Here is a 10662-nt window from a genome sequence, read left to right as displayed (position 1 = left end):
TGGCTTTTCCTCTGGAAAATTTATAATACTGTGTGCCAAAATATATTTGGGTTCTTCGGCAAGATACAGATTCAGAAAATATTTGTGTTCATGGCCCCTGGTTGCTTTGACTTTTGCCGTTGCAAAATCCTAAAAAGATAATATTTTTGCAGTTTTGGGGAATTGTTTTCAAATATCCAGTAGAAAGTCTTTGGCAGTATCCAGAATGTTTGCTAACCTCTCCAGTAAACACTGTCCAAATTCAAAGATGGAGCCTTTTTCTTTCTTAAAATTTATTTTTAATTCCTTTCTTCAGTACTAGTTTCCAGTTTCTTTAGTTATGTTCAGCTGATTGTTGAAAAAATATTCTAGTTCTGGTTCCCTGTGTTTTTATCTCCTGCCAAATTACTTGGCTACCCTCTGAAAAGGTTCAAACAAGATTTTGGCATGCTGGAAACCCTGTTGGGTCCCTGAAAAGAAAATATTTCTAATAATAAAGGCTTAATTATATCCTGGATTTAAAAAGAGCTTGAAAGTTGGAAACCTGTGAGCTATTTCCAGGCAGTGATAAAGTATTTAAATAAAAGGCTCAGCAGCAAAATAAAGAGCAAATAAAGAGCAAACCAGTATTTTATGCAATAGTCTTATCATCTGTCAAGAAACTGAGGTTCTAGCTCACAGCAGAAACAAATTTGGGGTAGTTGAGGCTTTGTGTTTTTTGCTTTCCACTCAATCAAACATAGAATCATAGAATGTTAAGGGGTTGGAATGGACTTTAAAGATCATCTAGTTCCAACCCTGCTTGCCATGGGCAGGGACACCTCCCACTAGACCAGGTTGCTCGAGGTCTTGTCCAATTTGTCTTTGAACACTGCCAGGCTTGGGGCATCCACAGCCTCCCTAGGCAACCTGTTCCAGTGTCTAACCACCCTCAGAGTAAAAAATTTCTTCCTAATATCTAACCTAAATTTTCCCTTTTTCAGTTGGTACTCATTATGCCTTGTCCTATCACCACAGTTCCTGACAAAGGATCCCTTTCCTGCTTCCCTATATAGGACCCCTTTCAGATACTGGAAGGTTGCTATGAGGTCTCCATGCAGCCTTCTCTTCTCCAGGCTGAGCAGCTCCAACTTTCTCAGCCTGGAAATTCCACATCCATCTGGCACTGGAAATAGGGTTTCTGACTCTCTTAGCCTTGATATCCTGGCTCAGCTGTCCAGTAAGAGTAGAGGTGGGTGCTAAAAATCATAACTGTTTAAAGAAGTAATTGTATCATGAATGGAATAACATGTCAACTACAAGAGGATGGCGTGAGAAACCAAGTGAGGAGAAGCATTCCAATCCCGTGCATCAGTTTTTTCTTTTCAATTTGCTTTTCTTTTAAGTGTTTCAAGAGAGCTCTAGAGGATGAAAGAGAACTTATGTAATGGAACGTAAGCAAGGGGACTGCCCCCAGGTTCCCAGGGGCCCACCAGTGTGTGCAATTGATAACCTTCAGCTACAAGATTCAGAGTTTAGCCTTAAAAATAACTCTTATCTTTGCATTTCTTCCAGACTGTGTCAAACTTTTGATAACCTAAGTGGGAGAGATCCAGCAAACATTGACCCATTTTTATTTAGCATTCCTAACATGGCCTTAAACCCCTCATTTCTGTTGCCTGGGTGTGAAAATATCAGATCTGTAAGGCATAGTCTGGAATTGCTGCAGTCAGGAGCTTTCTTAAGATTAGGACTGAGATAAGTCCTTCAGAGCAAGTATTTTGTAGATGGGTGCTTGTGTTTAGTAACATCTCTTTGTGTTGCTGAATGTCCATGTTTTACAAGGAAGAAAGAACAAGGGAAGAAGTAGGAAGAATTAATGTGAAACAATTCAGGTTAATAGGTCTTTCCTAACTTCATCCTCTTGGTCATCTCTTTTGTTCAAGGCAGTCTGTTGTTTCAGAGACAATCACTGGAGTGTGTAATTAGAGCTGCCAGCCCATGTTGCCTAATGAAAAAATGTTTTTTGAGAATTATTTGGACTATCTTGTGCATCTACAACCAAGTGAAATTGGGTTAAGCTGTAAACAGTTATTGTTTTCATTTTTCATTCTGTGAACTCACTAGTTTTCCTGTGTAATTGGGAATGTGTGCCCTTTTTAGTTGCTGTCTTTCAATACATGGATGTACCACCTTCTTAAGTGTTATAGGCTACTAATGTTTCTTGGACCACAAACTGTTATTGTACCCCATGTGATTGCCCCCAGCACCACATTCAGTCTGAAGTCTGTAAAGAGGGCAAAGTGGTGTTAATACATGAACTAGAATGAATTAAGCAAAAAAAAATTCCTAAAAGAAATGTATTTTTGTTTAAGACCCATGTTATTTACTGCTCACGTCTTTGTTCTACTCATGAAGATAACAAATATTTTTGCTGTAATATTTCGGGTTTGTTACTGTACCAATCTTTGTTTCAAGAGAAAATTAAAAATTCTTTAGGAATATTCTCTGATTGCAATATTGTCTGTATGTGTATATGTGGATGGCATCATTACTTACTGTTATATGTAACTAATAAAGTGTATAATGCAAAACTTGATTGAAGCCAAGATTAGCATTTTTGATAGCTGCTGATACTGCTGATGATCTAAAAATGATTCATTTTTTTCCTTAGAAGCTGCCTTTTAATGTAGGGGAATTTAAAGTGAATGACTTACTGTGTCATTAATAAACATGCATGCACATGTACATGCAGAGTGCATGTATGCATGGTATATAGATTTATTCTACACAAGAGTATTGGCATCCAGAGAAATTTTCTCAGGGCATGGAAGGAATTAAATATTAGCAACAACTGAGTTGCTCCACTCTACCGTAGTGATTTCTCCTTTTCTTTGAAAAAGGTCTGTGAGGAAAAGGAAGTTTAAGTTAACCCCTAAAGCAGAGCGATCCAAAGGCAGCTTCTTGAGGGTAGTGCAAATATTATTTTAACAAAGCACTTGGTTGCAGAGAGATTATCTGGGGAGAGAGAGTAGATTAACTTCTTAGAGAGGATAGAGTGAGACATTATCTTCAGTTATGGCACAACTTTTGTTTCTAAACCCAGAGTTGTCTTCGGTGGGAGCACAGCAGAACCCTTGTGAACACTCTGCAAGGGATCTGTCACTTACCCTCAGACATTTAGCCCAGCACATCAGCTGTGAACCAGGTAAGTTTGAGTAACCTGCTTCAAAGAAAATAGAGTCAGTGTAAGAAAATGGTTTAGGGTTTTTTAATCTCACTTCTCCACAAAACTGGGATTCTCTCTCAGCTATTTTTGTATAGGAGATTCTTCACAGAAGGAGGTTGCAGGTGCTGCAGAGCACAGCAAACACAAGTCTTTTGTTATATAAAAATGCTAACTTCCAGTCAACACTGGGTTGAACTTTTAGATGGGTTCTTCATTTTACAACCATGACTACAGGGTCATGTTCCTCTATGAAATCTGCAGGCAATATCTCCATTTAGCATTGTAATTTAAACATTCCTGCAGCTAGGAAGGAACAACCTCAGAAAATTATTATTGTCTTAAAATTTCTTTTGGTTATTTGATTTGTTTGTTTGTTTGTTTGTTTGTTTTTTATCAGATGCTCAGTCCTTCTTGAAAGAAAACACCAGAAGCTTCATCAGGTAAGTGGAAGATGTGAATCCACCCTGACTATGATTAGTCAGATAATCATTTCTGTAGTTGGGAGGAGGGCCTGTTTATCCAAAGCTAACAAGTGCTACCCTTTCCAGAAAGGGATGTGGTTTGTGAATGGATAAAATAGGCAGACGCTTAATAGTCCAGCTGCTTCCTGGGCTGAAAGCTTTCTTAGAAGCCTGCTGGATTTCCTTCTGGTAGTACTTCACAATGAGCTAACCTTATCTGACTATGTTCTAAATCAATATTTATAGCTTTATTAAACAACAACTTTCAGAAAATAAAACAATAATATCCTGAACTTTACAGAAAGGACTTCAGCAGGTATGTCACAGTAAAAAAAAAAGGCTAAGTACTGGCAATGGTTAGGCATAATTATTGATTTGTGAGTAATTTGTGAGTAACTGGCTAATGTCTGCTTAATAGCAGGGATCAAAATTCAGCCTCTAGGATGCTAATTTCCAGTGTTTTCTCAGTAAACTGCTTCTGCTTGTAATAATGCTGAGACCATCCAAAAGGCTGTAAATAATATATAAAGGGCATTGTCAGTATTGTGGCCTTGCGTTACAAGTTTCCAGAAACAGACACAAGACCCTACAAAAGCTATAAACTCCATGCAGATGGAAAAATCCCAGGGAAGTATTGAAGGCTTCAGTTTTGCTAGACTGCATTAGGCTGAACCAGAAAGTTCTGAATTTCTTTTCTCAGAATGGGGCAGTCCTGAGGTTCCTCGGATGCTGATCACTGGTTTGAATAAGGTAAAAGAGGGAGTGCAGAGGAGTGCGGAGTTAGTTATTTTTTTAGAAATCAAATTATCCAGCTTGCTACCAAGAGAAAAAGAACTTAGAATATAACAGCACAGTTTCTAAGGCTGTGCATGCTGCTTTCTCCATTAAATATTGGAAGGCAACTTGATTTCTTCAGAATAATTCATCAGCTGATTCTGAACAACCCTACGGGCATTAGACAGAACGTACATCCTGTGCGGAATGAAGAAGCACTGTCCCACTGGGGTGAGAATGACTCACCCGTGGATGATTAACTGTCTCTATGGGACTTGAATTTGTGTTATCTTCTGCTCCCAATGAACAACTGAAATTTCCTTAGGGCCCTAATGCTAAAAACCTGAAGTTCACTAAGAGGCCACTGCCTAAAGCCTAGATAGAAATCCCATGATTTTGCATCTTGTCACTGCTCCACAGAAGCTTCAAAAAAGTAGAAGAGTCTGCAAAGGCTCAGAAGCTTAACAAAGTTATCCAAACCAGGCTGTTGCCAGGGGAGATGCAGAGGTCCCTTGGCTTTTGGGGAACAGAATGCCCCACGGTTTTCCTCTGACCTACTCCAACTACTCAGGCTAGAACTGTAAGAATCTCATGAGGGTTGAAATATCTGTGTGCAGGAAGAGTACAGAGAGCATTATAGAGCCTCCTCCAAGTTTGCAGCTTGCATGATCACACAACATTCCCAGTTTTGATTCCAAAGTCAGAAAATGCTCTATAGGCTTGACTTTGAAAGTCAATGCTGACAATGAGTATCATTTCTGTGATGGTAAATAATGAAGATGACTGAGAAAAAGTAATTTTGCTCCAGATTACTATGCTTCCTTTAAGAACTTTGTTTATAAAATGATCACAGTGTTTGAATTTTACTGTCACCTTCAGGTGCTTCTGCAGTGTTTTGATTACTCTTCAATCATGCTCTAGAAAGGGGGACTCTTAACCTGCGGAGCACTGTTTCCTAGGGATGCTTGAAGTGATGCTTCAGATCAAAAACTGTTTGATGAAATCATCAGCTGATGACACCTTGTTGTACCATAGTATTGAGAACATCACACATTTCTCTTTGCAGGTTTCACACAGCATCTAAATTCAAAAGCTTTTGGTTTTGGGCTTGTGATATGTTCTATTGCTAGATTTAATAACTTTTTGAGTCAACTTCTCTTTCTTCCTAGAAAGAAAATGTGTTTGAGGAATTTTAATATGTAAGGGTGACATCAGTTCAGAGCATTTCCTAACTAGCATCATACTGTTCATAGAGGGCACAGAGTATCCCATAACAGAACTAGATTGATTAATTTATTTCTGAACAGCACCAACAATTATGCTTCTAACCTTAAGCAGGCAGGGTTTTATTGCAGTACATTCCTCTCTCCATGCAGGCAGGGATGACTCAGGTGCTCATGTGGCAGTGGAGGTAAGTCCTGACTCTCACCTTTGGTGCCACCACTGGCAGCTCCCTTGTAACAAGGGCTGCAGCTGTGGATGATTGCTGAAACATCTCATTTCTAGTAGCAGATTTTTTTCAGCCACCGCCTTTCTTTACTCCCTGCATTTTTATTATGCAGTTCCACTGGAAAAAAAAAAAAGTGATTGTGCTGGGTAGTTTACCCTCTGACTAAAGGTTAAAGAAGTAGTTGGTAAAAAAAAATGGATTGTTGATATTTATGGAAGGTTGCATTAGTGTTTCCTTGTTTGTATAAGCAAAGCTTGCTGCAGAGACCAAATCATGTGATATGCCATCAAGTAAGACCTTCACAGCAATCTGTTTTGATGTAATTATTTTCCCAAGCTACTATAATGTTTGAGACTGAAACTTTGCAATGAGACAAGGATTAAGGCAGGCTAGCAAAGGCACGCTGACGTTGTACCCCTCAGAAACAAGTTTCACTTGTATCTGGTGCTATCTGTTGTAGACCAGAGTGAGGTGACTATAGTAAGTGTGGAAGAGGCTATTTCACTGTCAGCGAAGGATCAGTCAGGCCAAGTGGGACATGCTGACCTGCCAATGGGGAGTGGAAAGTGAAAACTTGCAAACCAGTTTTGGGGGAAGCCTGATTTATAGGCTTTTCCTGACACTTTGATTTTTTTTTTTTTATCTTTATTAATACAAGAAAATCTCGCCTGTTGGATTAGTCTGAGGACAACTGGAGCCCAGTTAGATCCATCTAAAATAAACACTGTAACAATTTGTTGCAGTAGAATTACTGCAGGAGGTCCTGGACTTGCTCATGCAGAAATTGAAAGATGCTGCTGAAGTTCTTCATTGGTTCAGCCAAACCAGCTGATGGCTGTTTTTTCTGATAAACCACTGTAAAATAAATAGTGTTAAGAGTTCCCAGAAAGGGTTACTTTGGGGAAAGCTCCAAGGAAGCACACCCTCAAAGCATTCCTTTTGTAACTTGCTTTTTTGTCGTTGTTGTTTTAAGTCTGCCTCACATTTTTATTTTCCCAGTGATCACATGGAAGTTTTATGAATACATAAAGTTGTTCTTAGTGATTACGCAAATCACTTCTGCAACCTTGCATCAACAGCCCTTCCCACATTACCATGGTTACATCCTTATCACAGTTTGACCTTGCATTTCATTACTAAAAATATCCCGTTCCAGTATAACGTCCAATTTAGGAAAAAGCCCCAAACAAACAAATTTTATTTTCCTTTTCAAGGATCAAATGAGGTCACTATGGTCTTTCCAGGAAATGGGCTCACGGTTGCATAGGAATAATGCAGTTCATTGACAGCAGGCAAACTTTCTTGACCTCTGTTTTTCTGCTTCCCCCTGCAAAACTAAAGCACCTTTGTACGATTAACCATTTCGGACTGCAGCTGCTCTTCTGGTTCCTAAGTTCAGAAAAAGCCATTAAGATCACTTGACCCAGCTTTAGCAGAACAGTGTGCCCACCCTGGGAACACTTTGTGAGGTACCCAGGCTTCAGGCTTTTGACCACTGCCAGCTGGAGGCACTGGGCATATTTCCTGCTCCACCAGTAACTGACCTGCTCTTGGGTACTGGTACAGGGACGTTCAGTGAGTGCAGAGCACTTCACTTTTGGTGACCTGGAAAACAACCCAGGTCCAGAACTGTAATGTTGTCATCTACCTGATGGAAAGAAAGCTTTTGATTGGGTGCTGTAAGACCATTTCTTGACTATTGCTTCCCAGCCCTGGCTTGGACAGCAGAAGGCTTGAACACCCTCTTCTTGCTCAAAAGAAATCTTCAGCTCTCCCTAGTGGGGCTGTAGCAATGTCAGTGGTGTCTCCTGCCCCTGTTGGGTGGACTGCTGGACCAGCTCCCCACTGCCTGCCTGCAGAGGCAGCAAAGAAAATGCACCAGGAGCAGATTTGTGGCATGGCTATGGCACTGAGAAGGGCACTGGAGTGGACTAGGACCAGGAGAATTGCCGCACAGCCTGGTCTGAAGGAGTCCAGAAGCCAGGCAGGGCAGGGTCAACAGCAATCTGCCAACCACCCCATCTTTAGCTGCAGTGCTGCTGCTGGTCTTCTTCCACTTCTGGGTTTGGTGCTTCCCGTATGTGCCCTGGCAGCATAGAGTAGCATTCCCGTTCACAGTGAGAAGTATTTTAACACAGGTGTTTTGATAGTGGAGTTGGGACAAGGCCTTACAAAGATCTTACAAAAGGCTGGAGCCATACTGTCAGAAGACCTGCAGAGCAGGAACCCACTGAATTTCAAAGCAGAAAAGTGGAAGCATGGGCAGTGCAAGAGTCCTCACAGGCGCTAATCACACCGGTGGTCCATTCCCAGCCTGGTTGCAGCTCCCTGTTCTGAGTCTGGGTCAGGCTGGAGCTGCTGGCCAAACAAACCCTCTCCTGCTGGCTCCTAGCACAAGAAACGCTGTTTGGAAACAATGGGTAATAAAGGAAGTGTTTTCTCAAATAAGCCCAAATAAATACGTCAATGAACTGCCTCTGTCCATGAGGAACATCAGAGGGTAGAGAGGTTTTGCTACACGGCAGGGCTGAATCTGTTGCTGTGTGCAAGAAGATGCTGGGGAAGGGGCTAGTGGGACTCCTTGAGGGGGTTGGGGAGGTGACACTTTGGAGAAGTCTGCTTGGAAAAAGTGCCAGTGCTAATATCACCTTGCTGCCATGGTACAATTAAGAGCTATTAATTTTCCCACAGTTGATTTTGTAATTGCACTGCAGGGCCTTTTGAATATTGCATTTAAATGAGTCTGCAATTGGAAATAATGAAGGTTAAAACCCTCTTACATGATTTTATGATCAAATTAGTTCCTTTGACCCAGAAAGCAGCTGTGGTAGCAACAAGCCCCACAGTAGGAGAAAGACTGTAGGTTTGAGGTGTTGTTCAGAGCTAGCTTTAGAAAGGTACATCCGTACAAAGTGACCTCAAAGTCAAAAAGGTCTTGCACTCCAGGATAGAAGCTGGGCAGGAATCTGGTGTGAGAGTAAGAGCTGTGAACAGAGTGGGGAGCAAAGTGTCTCTGCTGAGAGTTACGGTATCAAAATTAGGTGATCCCATGAAGTGAAAGCCATTGGATGCTGGGGACGTGCTGCATATCTCACCCTGCTCTTACTCATCCTGAATATCTCTCTGTTTGTAACTAATACCAGGGAGGACTTTGGCTAATCCAGAGCAGCGTTCTTCTATTTTTATTCTTAATTTGTAGCTGGCAAGAGGGTTATTAAGATGTTCCCTCAGTTGTTGGGACTTGGGGATTCTACTTTTATCTCCTTAGGCTGTTGTTCCAAAGTTGCTGTTGGCTTCAGGACCTCAGCTAATTTCAGCCCTGCCTGTCCAGCCCACAGCTGGCCTTGGACACATCAAGTGACCTCTGGGAGTTCAGATTGTCCCTCTTCATCCTGAGCATCAAGGAGTTGGTAATAGTTTCTTTTTCTTTCAGTCCTGATTGGAAAGGGTCTGAGTGCTGCAAAGGGCTGCTATGGACAGAGCTGTGGTGTCCCAACCTCACCATACCCCTTTTTTGTCTGGCCAGGGAGAGTCCATCCCTCTGGCACGGAGCACGCCCTGATGTGGTAGATGCAGGAGGCTTTGAACTGCAAAGCACGTAGCATCACTCTAAACTTCATCCTTTCAGGGTGGGTGTAGGAAAGCATGATCTGACAGCTCCTGGCTGCTCTGGGCAGTGAAGCAGCACTGAGTGAGGCTGTGACAGCCTCACCATGGTTGCCTGTTCCAATAGTGAACAAGGCTCTGGGACATACGTGACTGCCAGCTTGTATATCAGAATCCTCGGTGATGACATTCTGCTGTGTAATCCCAGCGCTCCAGGCTCTGTCACACGCAATGTGCCCCTGGGCTGCTCACACATGGATGCCACCACCTGCACAGTCCCATTAGTCCCAAGATCCAGGTCTGAATGATTTTCGAGCTTTCCCCTGGCTCTGCTCCAGTGAACTTACAGACTTCCTCAGCATTCCTTTCCTTACATTGCCTTTCCTGAGCCTCCCTTGGCTCCTTGAGAGCCCTCTCCTCCATGTCTGCAGCCATCTGCAGCCTCTCTGGGTCTCTGTGCTTCATCAGCTCCCATCTGGAACTCATCTTGGTGCTCTCACATCTTGCTGATGTGCAGCTTCATCTGTGCTCTAGGAGGAGAGACTGTGCTTCCCCTGGGATCCTGCTTCAAAACCCAGTGGTGTGTGTGTGTGTGTGTGTGTATTGCCTCTGGCCATCATGGGGGCATATTTGCCCTCCAATTGCAGTGTTTGCCTGACGATGAGGGAAACGCAGGACATAGTGGAGAAGGTGAAGGCTTCATAGCAGCTCTAAATCCACTCTGACCTTTCCTCCTGTCCCCCAGGTTGTGTTGCCACTTGCATACAGAGCCCCCACATTCAGCTCAAGGGGCTCCCTAGACCAAAATCTCCTGGGCTGAAAGCTGACACTTGGCAAGCCATGTAAGCTGGAGCTCTTAGTTTGCTTTAGCTGATGGAACAGCTTTTCTTGGGCCTCCCTTCCATTAAACCTCCTGATGAGATTCTGGCATATGACAGGGCCAGGGTACAGCAGGGAGGATTACTGGTAGGACTCACAGAGACATTGACTCCTGCGGAGAGTGATTAGCAACTCAGCCTACACTCCTGGCTACTGAGAGCCTCCAGGAAGCCGATTAGGGCACTGCAGAAATTTATTTATGTCTGGGAACTGAGGAGATCAGAGTGGCAGCAGTATTTGAGTTGCATGGGTAGGGGATGGGAGCAACATTTTTCAGACTGTTTGTTTCTGATGGGGAAGTCATC

Source organism: Lepidothrix coronata, unplaced genomic scaffold, assembly GCF_001604755.1.
Source record: "Lepidothrix coronata isolate B3197 unplaced genomic scaffold, Lepidothrix_coronata-1.0 Scaffold33, whole genome shotgun sequence".
Classification (NCBI taxonomy): domain Eukaryota; kingdom Metazoa; phylum Chordata; class Aves; order Passeriformes; family Pipridae; genus Lepidothrix; species Lepidothrix coronata.
Note: the sequence above shows the minus strand (reverse complement) of the source record.